This window comes from Coptis chinensis, chromosome 6, assembly GCF_015680905.1.
Source record: "Coptis chinensis isolate HL-2020 chromosome 6, ASM1568090v1, whole genome shotgun sequence".
In the NCBI taxonomy this organism is placed as follows: domain Eukaryota; kingdom Viridiplantae; phylum Streptophyta; class Magnoliopsida; order Ranunculales; family Ranunculaceae; genus Coptis; species Coptis chinensis.
Window position 1 is genome coordinate 18604645 of NC_141461.1, and position 15537 is coordinate 18620181.

Below are 15537 nucleotides of genomic sequence, written 5' to 3' on the forward strand. Positions count from 1 at the left end.
TAGGTGCCGGCGTTGGCTAGTGAAGCTGCCATAGTGACGAGGCGACGAACTTCTAGCTTAAGGACAAAAAGTAAAAAAAGCGCCAAAATCGGTAGCGCCACTAGACCAGCTCTGCGGGCCCGAAGGCATGATGAGTCGGATAGGCAGGTGGCAAAGGATGGTTTCAAATTGATACCCCCGGCAAGAAAGAAGACACATACCAATTCAAACCAGGTGGTTTGAATTGAAATGAAAGCTAACAAACAAAACATAAAATCAACAAAAGACAAAAATTTAATACGGTTAAAACAAAACTTTGATTCTCAAAGTTTTGAACTTTTCAATTACCTAAAAACCAAACCTGATTCGATATTAAGATTTCCGTGAAGGGTCCCGGCCCTATATATATGTGAGGGGGTCTTCATATATCCTCTTCAAAGATATTAATGTTTTAGCTACGCTTAGTTTTTTTTTTTTCTTCAAGATTTACATTCGCCATTTCCATTTCAAAGAACTTTTAATAATGTAAGTTATTTTACCCTTAATAACAGTCATTTCTTTTCTAGTTTAATTTCTGTCCGCATTTATTTACTTAATGTATACAACAAGTTTTATTATTCTTTCTATGATGATGAGCTAATCCCCCGAGGGAAGGGTTATCTTTGCTTCGTGTAAAAATCGGATTGACTTCGTTAATATTCTAGAATCACTACTTAGGAATTAGGCATAGAATTAACATCCGGTCCCAAAATGACTAAGATCAGTACAAAGTTGATTGCTGATGCTCGGGGACGGTCTTCCGGCGACTCTACGGTGTCGACAACTCTCCAATTCGTCCGGTGATGTGAAATCGAGCGAGAGCGGAAATAATATACCGAGATCGCGGTATTATTAAAACTCCTTATGCTAGTGAAATCGACCTAGAGATGTGGGCATGCACTAGGGATCAATACTTCGGCGTCGTCTCGAAACGAGGCGAATTAGAGATGTAGTGATTTGGTAATAAAAGCTGTTAAAAATGATTCTTGCATGAGCATGATTAACTCTCTCCTGTTTCTCTATATTTTGTTTACCTACATATAATCGCCGTAGTAATTTATTTTATTTGCATTACCGTTATTTTAATTAAAAACCAACTAAAAAGAAACCTAAAAATCCTACTCACTTAAAGTTGTAACTCCAGTTGTGAACCTATCCGAGCCCTAAGGTTTGGACGATCCCTTACTCGACCTATCCTACCAATCCCACGTGAGTAAGGTAACTTGACTAAAACGTACGACTATACGGACGTTGGACTTGGACTGTGGACCTCGGACTTTGGACTGTGGACCTCGGACTTAAGAAAATAAGTAACTGAAAGCTAATAAAAACGTGTGTAAAGAGCGTTTTATCACAAAACTTCTCTAGTAAAGGTCTAAAAGGGAGTCCTTATTGTGATCATTGCGGCAATCATGGCCACACAAAGGCGACTTGTTACATGATTTATGGAGTTCCTTGTTGTGATCACTGTGGGAAAGAAGGTCACACAAAGGAAACATGCTACAAGATTCATGGCTTTCCTCCAAAAAAGATTGAATCCACTTCTCTTGCTGCTTCTACTCCAAATACCTCCGAAAGTGCTAGTTTTAAGGTGACTTCACCACCATTTTCTCAAGAGCGTTATAACAAGTTGTTGGCTCTACTCTCATCAGGTAGTATTCATCCATCCGCAGGTTTAGCAAGTATTGCTCTTTCTGTCCCTTTATCATCAGTTTGGGTCATAAACATAGGGGCATCAAATCACATGTGCTCTTCATTATCTTTATTTTCATTTTATAAACTTGCACCTGTTGAGTCATATGTTCAGTTACTAGATGGGACTCATACTTTGGTTACACATATTGGGATTGCTCACTATTCTCTGTCACTTATCTTGGAAAATGTTTACTTTGTGCCTCGCTTCAAATTTAATCTTTTATCTGTGAGCCAACTTACAAAATCTATTCACTGCTGCATAACATTCTTTCATGACCATTGTGCTTTTCAGGACCTGTCAACGAAGAGGAAGATTGAACTGGGTAATTATCATGAAGGTCTCTATTTTCTTCAAGGAAACACAACTTTACTCTCCACAAATTTCCCTAATTTTGATTTATGGCATTGTTGTCTTGGGCATCTCTCGTCTTCAGTTTCTAGCCAAACAAAATAGTTCTATTTTTTGTTCAAAAAATAATATTTGTGAAATTTGTCCACAAGGAAAACAGAGTCGTTTGTCATTTCTATTGAGTTCTATTTCTAATGTTCGACCTTTCCAATTAATTCATTACGATATTTGGGGTGCTTTTTTCTCAATCATCTTTAAGTGGTGCAAGATATTTTCTAACTATTGTTGATGATTATACTCGTTCCTCCTCGTTGCACTTGGACATATTTTATACAGGCCAAATCAGAAACTAAAAAATTCATCCAATATTTTTTTGATATGGTCGTACAACAATTTAATTTAAAAGTTAAATTTATTTCGTTTGGAGATAGTGATGTTTTCTTACCTCAAATTCAAAAGGTTCGATCCGATAATGAAACCGAGTTTCTTTCAAAAGATATGCAACTGTTTTTCAATAATCAACATGGTGTCATTCATGAACGAAGTTGTGTTGTCACACCCCAACAAAATGGAGTCATGGAGCGGAAACATCGTCATCTCCTTAAAGTCGCACGGGCTTTGCGATTCCAAGCTAATTTACCCCTCATTTTTTGGGGAGAGTGTGTTCTTGCGGCCACTTATCTCATTAACAAAATCCCCACTCCACTTTTATCAAACAAATCACCTCATGAAATGTCAAAAAAAAAAAACTTTATATCACTGTTAAACACAATGACAAAAAAAAATTTGTCACTGTTTATTTTTTTTCCAAAACTGTGACGGAATGGGTGTCATTTATTTTTTTCTCAAAATCGTCACAAATATTTGTTCAAAACTAGCCTATCTCTACCACATAAAACGGTAACAACTGCTAAAAAACCATCACAAAAAAACGTATATTTTGTGATAGTTCTAGCAAAACCGTGATAAATGATATAATTTTTTTCAAAAAAAAAAACAAAACGGTAACAACTGCTAAAAAACCGTCACAAAAAATATATGTGAAACAGCAAAACCGTGATAAATGATATAATTTTTTTCATTGAATTGTGAAAACATACGTTGCAACAAATAACACCTAAAATATAATCCATTAAAATTCAAATAGTATTCATAAATGCTAACTCCATTGAACATTCCAGTAGAAAAAATAGACATAAGACTTAGATAATCAATAGGTACTTAATAATATACAAATGAATGGATTAAGAAAGAATTGTGACCATGTCACATTCACATCAAACACTCGTCATTAGTCTTCATCATAGTTCGAAAGACGTTTTTCGAGACACCGAACAAACTACGAGTTTTGACATCTATCCGAAATGGAAGTCTTCTTGCTGGCTAGAAAGTTTCTTAATCTGCAAAAGTTGAAAAATATAAGAAATAAAAAATAAAAACTAATTAAGAAACTAAAAGATCAAAACAAGGCAGCTACCACACTACAGTACTAGGCCATCTTCATCGAATACCTAGCGACCATTGTTGATCCCACCAAATCTTAAAAATGCTAAAGATAAAGTAAATGACAAAAAAATCATTTACCTGGCTTTTAACGATTATTTCAATAAAGAGAACTGCAAAACAAATAAAATCCATATAACAAGTGCTTATAAGCTTTAGTGAATAAGAAAATAGGACTGTACAAAGTCAGATAGCAACATTTGTAAAAGTCAAATACCTTGAACCGTTTTATAAGATTCTTGTTTGAATCAAACAGATTAACAAGTGTGAATTTCAAAATATAGAGAAAACAACGAATAATTTCAGTGGACTAAGAAAAGGTTAAAGAAAATATACCTTCAGCAAGTCACCGACCACAAGCACATGCCCTTCTTCTTCTTACCCAATACTTTGTTCCCTAACCTGAAAGATTGAATCACATCTATAGTCCATACTATAGTTGAAAATTAAAAGCCAATATCACCAACACTATACACTAAAATTGTGAACTGGTACAAGTTTAGCCCCATGTTTATCACTCTTAAGAGGAAATAGAAGGGAACAAAACAAAACAAAATTAAATAAATAAATAAAGATAAATTACAAACTAGCATAAAAACTAAAAAAATAAAATATTTGATGAAATCATGGATAGCATATTCAGATGACGAATAAACATCCAACAAAACATTAGGATGTCAAAACCATGTTGACTTGCCAAAAAAATCGTACAACTTAGATCAGCATGACACAATCACCATGCATTGAGGAAAAATAAAAGATATCAACATCCAAACAAGTGGTAGCACAAAGATAAAATAGTTGACCAAGAAGAAATCATGAAGCAAAAAAGAAAGGGATTAAGACCAATTCAAAAACTGAATAATAATCTAAGGTATACACACACCATAACAGACTATTAAGCCAATCGAAAAACTTGAAATAAATATAAAATTTTCAAGAGTATATACCATGCGTTAGGACGACAATGATTAAACCATAAAGGAGGCACAATCGAACTTCCAGACTAGAGCAATAAACACCAGTCAAAACTGAAAAGAAATATACTAGATGGAATCAATTTAAAAAACTAAATTCTTTCAACTTTGGGACTTCAATCTTAATTGTCGTCAAGTGCACTTACCACAATAGGAATAGTGATCTAGACTGCATAAATCGGTAAAAGAGGTAAACTATCACTACAACATAGCGTGAAACCATACAACTTTATAATTAATTTAAGTGTACACAAAGCAATGCGTGTAAGCAAGCGCAACCGTCCCAGAAAAAAATAGAACCCAGTTCTGGTGATTGAACTTTTTCGTATAGTTACAGTAAATAAATTTGAAACCTTAGTCAAGATTTATAGCAGTAGCACCAACACCTTGATAGGACATTTTAAAGAAGGATAATGTGCTTCACCTCCTATTACTATTAAGAGTTGCTAAACATAGCACTATATAGTATGATATTTGGTATTCTTTAAGTGTACAAATAAAAAGTAATAAAACACTCAGTATCGTATGGACTTAATTTACCTACTGTACGTGGTAAAGCAACAATAAGAAAGGAGCAAGCAAAAACAAAAAAAAGAGAAAACTGGAAACTTCTTGGTTTATTTTACGACTAAGACTAACCTATAAACAAAGGTCATATCTGTTGGTAACATGGTATGCCTTCAAACTCCACCAATCTCGCGGCCTCTATTCCCTTAAGTGAAAGACCAAAACCTAGTAAGTAAAAAGCCAGAAATTCAGAAACACCAACATACGTGATAAACCAAGAATCCTTTCACAAATCCCAAGTAAAAAATAAAACTTAATAGGAGACATACATAATGCCATGTATGTCATAAGCTCTCTTTTATACATCGAAGAAAGAGAATCATTCAAACCTATTATCATTCAAACACTTGTCTGGAACTGCATGGGAACTGTGGATACTGTAAGACGATTATAACTCGGTGCCAGACACTGATCAACAAGCTGTGAACAAAAAGGATCTTCAAGTGCAGATGCAGTCATTTCTTTATCATTTAACTTCTTATTGACTGCAAGTTATAAACAAAACAAAAAAGTTAAATATAACCGAAAGACTCACTCTGGAACGAATTTTAGTGCAACAAGCATCAAATCAGGACGCTAGTTGTATCACAGGTAGCATGCATCAACGACAACAAATTTGTTGGATTTAGAGTTCTATCTCAGAATTTATAGCAATAAATCAATAAGAAGTTAGAACCCCTATTCACATTGTAGTCTTTATATACAGAATGTATGTATAAAGAAGACATAATACCTTCAGCTTCATTTTCATGCATTCCAGGGGCTACAACAATTTCCACCTAAAAAAAGATATAGAGAGGTCATCAATGTGTTTTTCGAAAAGCTAGAGAAGTCACCAATGGATACTAATATGATGGCAGCCAATTCAAGCAGCATGACTGTACACAATGAAGCAAATTCAAACCAACAAGTATGAAAGCAAAACTCTAGAATCCCATAAAAAAAATATACACAGGAGCGCTTGCTTCACTTTTTGATGGCTTGTCGGCTTAGCCAATTAATGAAATGCGAATATATAGCGCTATCCATACCCAGACAAAGAAAAGGCACTCTTCCATATTAAGCACGGTTTCACCATCATAGGGGGAAAGAAAGGAGTCGATCACCTAGCCGATCCAGAATAACCCCGCAGTTATTTTCTTTTTTAAGCAAGTTGGTAGGGATGCTGGGATAGGAGGAGATCGATGCTATTCGTGTCGGTTAATCGAGAGGTTCACTTAGCTTTCAGCCTTACCTTTCAGGTAAATGAAGTGGAAGGCGCCTCTTTTCTCACTATCCCACCATTTCATGGTTAATTTGCTTGGCTGCCTTGTCCCGGAATAGAACATATGATTGAATGAAGGAAGAATAACAGCAGCAGAGCAAAAGGAGATCTAACCAAAAGCAATCCATTTCATAGGAAAAAAACACCAAGATCAGTTTTCAATTCACATTTTAAAGAAACCTAGAAAGCAAAATCATCTGAGGGAACCCCTTCACGGAAATCGAAGGATGCTGCTGCTTTGATTCGGGATTAGAAAACGAAAGGCTTATTAACGAATTGAGGCATACAAAGAATGAGAGAGAGATTGATCAAACATCCACTACGAGGTTGAATTAAAGTTTGAGATAGATACTGAGATACCTGTTTCTTTCGAAGAGAGTTTTGACTTTTGAGAGAGTGGTGATCGTGGGGACTTCACTGATTTTCATGGGCCTTGGCCTTGAGCCCATGAAGACCAGTTGTTACTAATTTGGTTAGGCAGTGGCAAATAATGGCCCGGCCGGGTATACAATTGTGCTTAAGCGGAAAACAAAAAAACTACTTGTCGCGTTTTTCACTATGCGGGTGACAAATGAACTTCTAGAAACAGTCACAAAAATCATTTTCTGCCATTTGTGACCGTTTCGAACAAAACAGTCACAAATAATATTTTAAAACAGTCACAAAAACCCTTTTTTGTACTAGTGCATGTTGTTCAATTCCAAACCCAATTACTCTCATTTATGTGTTTTTGGATGTCTTTGTTTTGCACACAATACGCACATTCAACATAAATTCAATCGTCAAGCTAAACCTGGTATATTTGTAGGTTATCCTCATGGTCAAAAAGGTTATCTTGTTTATGATATGGAAACCAAAAAAATTTATACATCTCGTGATGTTGTTTTTCATGAAAATATTTTTCCCTTTCGTGATTTGTCTCAATTGGTTGATTCTACTATTGTTACTATTAAACCTATTGAGGATAGATAATTTAACTTTTCCTTCTCAATTTGATGAACCCATGCAAAATGATGTCAATCCTCAAGATGTTATTGTTCCAAACATTTATTTAGTGCAAGATCCTATTGTTCATGTTGAAGTTCCTCCTGATCCGGTTCTAGAAGACCAAGTTTTCCCTCAACAAGAACCACCTAGACAGTCTATTAGAGATCGTCAACGTTCAATTTTACTCAAGGATTTTGTTTGTTCTGTTGCTGCTCATGATAAGTTACCCACTTCAGTTGACTCCAAAAAGACAGGTACAACGGGTTTTCCATTATCTAAATCAACAGGCACATAAATCATTTCTTTCTAGCATCTCACCAGCCAATGAACCTACTTCTTTCTCTCAAGCCATGAAATCACCTCATTGGCGTGATGCAATGGCTAAGGAAATTAAAGCTCTTGAGCAAAACAATACATGGACTCTTATACTTTTACCCTCAAATAAGAAGCCTATTGGTTATAAATGGGTTTACAATATCAAATTTCATTCTGATGGTACTATTGAGTGTTATAAAGCGTGTTTGCTCGCAAAAATGTATCATCAAATTGAGGGTCTTGACTATCATGATACTTTTGCTCCAATTGCCAAGCTTGTTACCATTCGAGCCTTACTTTCAGTAGCAACAGTTAAAGGATGGGATCTCTTTCAAATGGATGTGAATAATGCCTTTTTGCAGGGAGATCTTAATAAAGAAGTTTATATGACACTTCCTCCTGGATTTTCTCAAAAGGGGGAGCAACGAGTGTGTAAGTTGAATAAGTCATTATATGGCTTAAAACAGGCTTCTCGGCAATGGTTTGCCAAGTTTTCTACCACTCTTATCCAGAAAGGATTTTCTCAGTCTCGTGCAGATTATTCACTATTTACTAGTGTTACAGAAATTCCTCACTCTTTGTTCTTGTCTATGTCGACGATATTATCATTACAGGCAATAATAACAGTGTTATTTAGCAGTGTAAATGGTTTTTAGAGAAAGCATTTTCTGTCAAAGATCTTGGCAGATTGAAGTATTTTATCGGTATCGAAGTTGCATGTTCAAAGAAGGGTTTATTTCTCTCTCAACGAAAATACACTCTTGACATCTTGAAGGATGTAGGTATTACTGGTGGTAGAATTTCAGATTTTCCCATGGAACAAAATTTGAGATTATCTCCTACGGATGGCACTCTTCTTCCAGATGCTTCTCTATATCGACGTCTCATTTATCTCACTATAACAAGGCCTGATATCACATACTCGGTGCACCATCTTAGTCAATTCTGTTATGATTACTTTAATCCTACATCTTTAACATGCTAATCTATTATTAATCAAAAAGGAATTAAAAGAAAAATACATTCAAAGCCAGAATTGGAGATTGACAATAAAGAAAAACTTTCCAAAGTTTAATCCAAAAACTTAGTCTTCAGCCTTCTAGTAGTATTCACCACACAACATACCTCAAAACGCTTTTGTTTTTCTCCTACTTTTAGTTGAATTTTTTCTGAAAAGGCTAATGGTCCCTTTCACCAAAAAGTCATTATCTTAAATAGAGAAACTTTGAGAATACATAAGTGTGTGTGTAGTGGGATTCACTTAGGATTCCAAGTCTTATCTTAAAGAGGACAAGTTTTTTGTCATACAAGTACTTGTACTTGATATACTAAAACACTTTTAATATATATCTCTTTAATATGGAAAGTGCCCATTAACAAATCCATATTTACAATAAGGCCCTTGAAACTTTCAAGAAAGTCATTTCCTACCATTAACTATATCTAAGTCCCTCCACCTCACTTGTATTCACAATTAGACCATTGGGAATTTGTTCTTCACTGTCACACCCATGTCTAATTTACCCAATGTGACATTCAATATCAATTGAGCATTAAGAAACTATTTCTTATACCGGCCGGGTTTCAGCTCAATTAGTTATGTCACAATTTATTAATAGAGTTTATAACTATTTAGTACCACGTACTTTCACTTTTTTTTCCTAAATGATACCTGAACTTTGTTTCTCGCCTATTCGTACCACGAACTTTCAATTTGTTTCAATTTAGTACCTTAAGACATTTTCCATCCAATTTCACTAACGGTGTTAGCACTGTTCATATGAATAGTGTTTTCATCCAACTTTAACACTATTTATGTGAACAATGTTTTTTAAAATCAACTTAAAAATAAACAACACTATGCACATATTCACGTGAACATTTTTTTTTTTTTTTTTTTTTTTTTTTTTGTAATAATCTTTGATCAATCTTAAAAATTAATTCTTTAATTAAAAAAATTTGATTAAAGACTATTACGTGAATAGTGAATAGTGTTTTTTTAAAAGAATTAATTTTTAAGATTGATTAAAGATTATTACCACAAAAAAATAATAATAAGCTAGATAATAGCATTCGTCCTATAGCTGTGGGCATGGTTTGGCGTCGTCTAATCTCCAAGATTGCAATGAAAGAAGTTTCCAAAGACATGGTACGGTACTTACGGGATTTTCAATATGGGGTTGGTGTTTCTGGTGGAGCAGAAGCAATTTTGCACACTGTCAACCGTATAGTGTATGCTAACAGGGACAATACCTTTTTTTTTGGGTACAGTACCTCTCTTTCGATGTTGTTTGTAGATTTTCAGAATGCCTTTAACATGGTTGATCGGACTACCATGTTAAAAGAGGTTCGTATCCGGTGCCCAGCTATTGCCCATTAGGTTGAGTACTTGTATTGTCAACCTGCAAGGTTATATTTGGGAGATGGCTACATATGGTCTGCTACTAGGGTCCAGCGACCCTTTGGGTCCCCTTCTCTTTGCACTGGTGCTACATCCTCTGATTATACGGATCCAATCCAGTTGTCAGTTATTGCTACAGGCTTGGTACTTAGATGATGGGACTCTGATCGGAGATATAGAACAGGTGGCGACAGCTTTGGGTATGATTCAAGAAGAATGACCTTCTTATGGGCTGGTTCTTAATGTGGCTAAAACTGAGGTATTTTGGCCATCACTGGATCCACGTCGCTCCACTCCCAGTCTCTTTCCTTGAAATATGTCCCGTCCTCAGCAGGTGGTCAAGTTGCTTGGAGGTGCGGTCAGCACTGATCCATCCTTTGTCAGGGGCCTTGCTCGAAAGCGTGTTGAAAAGGTTATGACTTTGATGGACCGTTTAGCTGTGTTGGAAGATCCTCAGTGTGAGTTAGCGCTTTTACGAGCTTGTGTTGGGCTCTCTAAGTTGGTCTTTCGCGATTAAGTACTTGATTTTGCCCACTTTCGCCGTGAGAGGCAGCTAAGACTTTTGATCGGCATCTCTACAGTGTTCTCTAGGGTATTGCGGTTTCTGATGGTCCTGGCTTTGGTGATCTACAGTGGCATTTATCGACACTCCCATTACGTCTTGGTGGGTTAGGTATCTATTGTGCCTCTGATGTCTCTACTTTTGCTTTCGTGGCCTCCCGTTATCAGACTTCTGAGCTTCAGAATGACATTTTTAGGAATTGTGGCCCAGTGCCTTTTGATACGATTCTTGATGTTGCTAGCAGTGCATTGAGTCTCTGTCTACCCGATCTTGACCTTAATTCTCTGGCTGTGAATGCTACCGTCCCCTCAAAACCATAAAAAGTTTTGGCGGAAGGGTTCTACAGTAAGATTGTTGCTGGTATTGAGAGGGAGTTTGAGTTATTTGCTCGTCAAAAAGCAGTCATTGGATGATTGCGGTCAGAACACGCAAAGGATTTTCTACTTGCTATTCTGATGGAGGGACTTGGACAGCGTATGTCGCCGGTGGAGTATCGTTCTATTCTCCAATACCGTCTCATGATTCCTTTGTACTTTGACGGTGGTCTATGCCCTGTTTGCAAAAAGAGTAGACTGGATGCTTTCAGGGACCATGCAGCACATTGTCGACACTTTTCAGGTTTCAAATATCGACATGATCATGTCATAGACATTTTATGTAAAGCATTTTGGAGGGCTGGGGTACAAGTGAAGAAGGAGGCTCCCGTCAATTTTCTCACTAATCTAAATGAGGGAAGATCGACACTTTCGGCCTGCGAATGTATTGATCTACAATTGGTCTAAGGGGAAGCATGCATGTGTTGATGTAACTGGAGCCTCTCCGTTAGTAGGGATTGGGAATGGAGTCTTTGAGGTGGGTGACGCAACTAATAGAGCAGCGACAAGAAAGATTGAGAAACACGAGGAGGCTTGTAGGGCTAACCAGCATTGTTTCATTCCGTTCAGTTTCGACCCTTTTGGTTTCTTGGCACAACAGTCTGTTGAGCTCCTTAAGAGATTGTATAAAGTTATGGACTGCAACATAATAACAGCTGATAAGTGCTCAAAAAGTGCAATTTAACCCTCGATTATGCCTCTTGTTTTCTTAGTGGACTAATAGTGTTTGTAAGTTATGTTTTATGATTCTACAGGTGAAAAAGAGAGTTTTGTGGAATATTAGAGAAAAAGGGGTAAAATGGAGCAATTCGGAGCATTAAGGATCACATGGAAAGCCCGTGGACAATCATGGAGAAGGCCAAGGAATTGAAGCTATTAAAGATGTGACTTGGACCTATTTTAAAGCCTATTTGGAAGCCCAAGGCAAAAAGATTTGTTGCTTGGACCAAAGGCTGCAAAAGAGGATAGAAGGATAGAGCAAAAGAGGGAAAATAAACTTCCGCATCTGGGACGCAATGATCGTGCGTCCAGACGCAATGCTCACGTTTGAGACGCAAGGATCGTGCATCCAGACGCATGAACCGACACTGTAGCCACTTCCTTATCAGTTTTGGAGACAAAGTTGGACTATGAAAGAAGTTAATTTGTACTAGGAAACAAATGGCGGTTTGGAATGCTTCTAGAACTCATTGTAACCCTTATAAATAAAGGACCTAAGTGCCTCATGTAACTCGCCAATTCACTTATATTCTTGTCTCCAGAACTTGAGGAAGAGAGAGATTAATAATAAAAGATTTGGTTTTAACTAGTCGAGTCTTAATAAGTTAGTCTTTCTAGTTTTATGTTCTTCGACTCTTCTTCTTCTCGTTCTTTGTGTTCTTCCTTCTTTATGGAAGGCTAATCTTCTCCTTCAAGGGAGGAGATGAAGCCGATGCTTAAGATTTAATGATTCTTCTGGTTCATGGTGTTCTTCAATCAGGTTAGTTCTTTATGTTTTTAGTTATTAGTTTCATTGCCCACACCAGTGGATGGAATTATAGAATAGAGTTTATGTTTTGCAACATTAATATCATGTTAGTGTTCTTTACTTTTCTTCTAGTAGTGTAGTTATTTAGAGTTAGGGAAGTATTCTTTGTGTTGCTCTAGAAGGGGTCCCCGGCAGCGGTGCCATTTGACCTTGCTTCTTTTTGTGTTATTGAGATGGTATATGGATGATGTATATAGATGATGTAGATAGATGATGTAGATGGATGATGGTCGTTGAACAAAATAGAAGCGTATGAAAACCTAATTATCCCTCAATAAGTAAAGGATGAGTAGAGTATCGTTCCACTTTTAAGTGTATGCTATGTGAAGGACAGGACTGGAAAGGGGGTTTGAGGGATTAAAAACTATGATTGTAGAGATTTCAGATTCTAATGCTAAACTAAACTAAACTAACTAAACTATTGAGAATTTATAAGAGAGGAAATTCAAGAGATTAGAATCTACTAATACTTTTGATCTATGGCCTTCTGCTTCATGGTTCTTCTTACAAGTATACTACAATTAGGCAGCGAGTGCCGATGCCCTCTTAGACGAAACATCGTTAACAGTTAATTCTACTTAAGGTTGTTCCTATGTTTATGCTATTAATATCTTCTTTCCTTTTATGTAAACTCGGGCAACCATTCAATGTATTACCGAGAGCAACATCAAGGAGTACTTCCTAATATGGGGGCCATTGAATGAATCACCACTTAAGGCAAACAAAAAGAATACTTCTCCTAGGCAGCCACTCTCTGAGCTACCCCTTCTAAAGCAACACAAAGAATACTTTTCTAACTCTAAAGAACTATACTACTAGAAGAAAATTAAAGAACACTAGCATGATATTAATATTGCAAAACATAAACCCTATTCTATACTTCCATCCCCTGGTGTGGGTAATGGAACTAATAACTAAAAACATAAATAACTAACCTGATTGAAACACACCATGAACCAGAAGAATCATTAAACCTTAAGCATCAGCTTCATCTCCTCCCTTGAAGGAGATTATTAGCCTTCCATAAAGAAGGAAGAACACGAAGAACAAGAAGAAGAATAGTCAAAGAACATAAGACTAGAAAGACTAACTTATTAAGACTCGACTAGTTAAAACCGAATCTTTTATTATTAATCTCTCTCTGCCTCAAGTTCTAAAGACAAGAATATAAGTGAATTGGCGAGTTACATGAGGCACTTAGGTCCTCTATTTATAGGGGTTATAATGAGTTCTAGAAGAATTCCAAACTCCCATTTGTTTCCTAATACAAATCAACTTCTTTCAGAGTCCAATTTCGTCTCCAAAACTAAGAAGGAAGTAGCTATAGTGTCGGTTCATTCGGCTGGACGCACGATCCTTGCGTCTCAGACGCGAACATTGCGTCTAGACACACGATCCTTGTGTCTCAGACGCGAAGCATTGCGTCTGGATACACAATCCTTGCGTCCCAAATGCGAAAGTCTATTTTTTCTCTTTTACTCTATCCTTTTATCCTCTTTTGCGGGCTTTGGTCCAAACAACGAATCATTTTGCCTTGGGCTTCCAAATATGCTTTAAAATAGGACCAAGTTGCATCTTTAATAGCTTTAATTCTAGCTTAGGCGGCTCTTTCTTAAGCTTTTTAGATGGTCCATCAGGCATAGGTGATTCAAACTTTTCTTTGAACTTGCTATCATTCATGACAAATGATGAATCCAAAATCGCATTGATTTCCTCGACACTAAGTTCCTCACAGTCTTAGTCTGTCAGAGCTTTAAACAATTCGTCAGCAGGATATGAATGAGTCAGATAACCCTGTGCTAACGCTTCAATCATGCATACCTCGTTCACAGCACACACCTCTTGTGGTTGCTGTAACATATGGAAAACATTGGTCTCGACTCTCATATTACCAAAGGATAACGTCATATTACCATTTCAACAGTTAATGAGTGCATTTGCAGTGGCCAAGAATGGTCTGCCTAGAATGATTGGTATCTGCCTACCAGATGTAGATTCTGTGTCGAGTATTATGAAATCAACTGAATAATAGAAATCTTCGATCTTGACTATAACGTCTTCAATGATTCCTCTAGGTATCTTCACTGATCTATCTGCCAACTGTAAAGTAATATCAGTCGGTTTAAGATCCTTCAAGCCTAACTTCTCGTAGACGAAATATGGTAGAATATTCACATTGGCACCCAAATCTAATAAAGCTTGCTCCTCTAAAGAATCTCCAATTCTGCATGTAACAGTTGGACTTTCAGGATCTTTCAGTTTCACAACCACTAGATTATGTAGGTACGATGAACATCTTTGAGCGATAAAAGCTTCTTTCAGAATGTTGGTCTTCTTCTTCACTAGATCTTTCACAAACTTGGCATACGAGGGAACTTGCTTGATGGCGTTAGAAATGGGATATTATTCTGCAAATTCTTAAATACATCGCAAATCTCCTTGTACTAGTCGTCTTTTTTCGCATTCACTAGTTTCGAAGGAAACGGTGCTGGTAGATTCTTCAATATTGGTTCTCTTTTTTCGGCTTCAGTTGGCTTGGTAATAGATAGTGGAGTGACAGGTAGAGTCACTCGTGATGGCTTCATCTTACTTACTTCCATAGTAGTTCCTTCAACTTCTTTTGCAACAGTTTCTTCAGCAGGTGGCATAACACTAGATATATCTGGAATATTAGAACTGGTGGGATGGTAGGGACATAAGTTACCTTAGGCTGAGCAGAATCTTTTCCTGGTTCATAGACAATCTTGTTATCAACTTTCTTGCCTGACCTCAGAGTGGTGACAACATTAACTTGGTCATTCGACTGAGTAATCTCCAGGTTATCCACCTGCATGACACCTCTTCCTTTCAGATTTGGCTCCGGCTGGCTTGGTAATGCTCCTTTTGATCTCTCTGTCAATGCGGTTACCCTATCTGACCTTGAAAGACACTAAAGTTATTCTCCAACTTCTAGGTTCTTTGATGTGTCTGTTTTAGCTCATTGACAATGGTGGTGAT

General features: G+C 36.8%; 2 long non-coding RNA genes across 6 annotated transcripts; one reads left to right on the forward strand and one right to left on the reverse strand.

Moving 5' to 3' along the window:
* Positions 1–3173: 3173 nt before the first annotated feature.
* On the reverse strand, positions 3174–6772 carry LOC147491915 (uncharacterized). 5 transcript variants are annotated; one of them, XR_015199701.1, is made up of 7 exons: positions 6061–6771; positions 5843–5888; positions 5439–5594; positions 5182–5274; positions 3902–3967; positions 3647–3678; positions 3174–3462 (listed from the first exon to the last, which is right to left on the reverse strand). It is a non-coding gene; the product is annotated as an uncharacterized LOC147491915 (long non-coding RNA). The 5 variants fall into 5 exon arrangements; XR_015199703.1 differs by having other exon boundaries at positions 6344–6770; XR_015199700.1 differs by having other exon boundaries at positions 6141–6770.
* On the forward strand, positions 3676–4060 carry LOC147491916 (uncharacterized). Its single transcript, XR_015199704.1, has 2 exons — positions 3676–3790; positions 3822–4060. It is a non-coding gene; the product is annotated as an uncharacterized LOC147491916 (long non-coding RNA).
* Positions 6773–15537: the final 8765 nt, after the last annotated feature.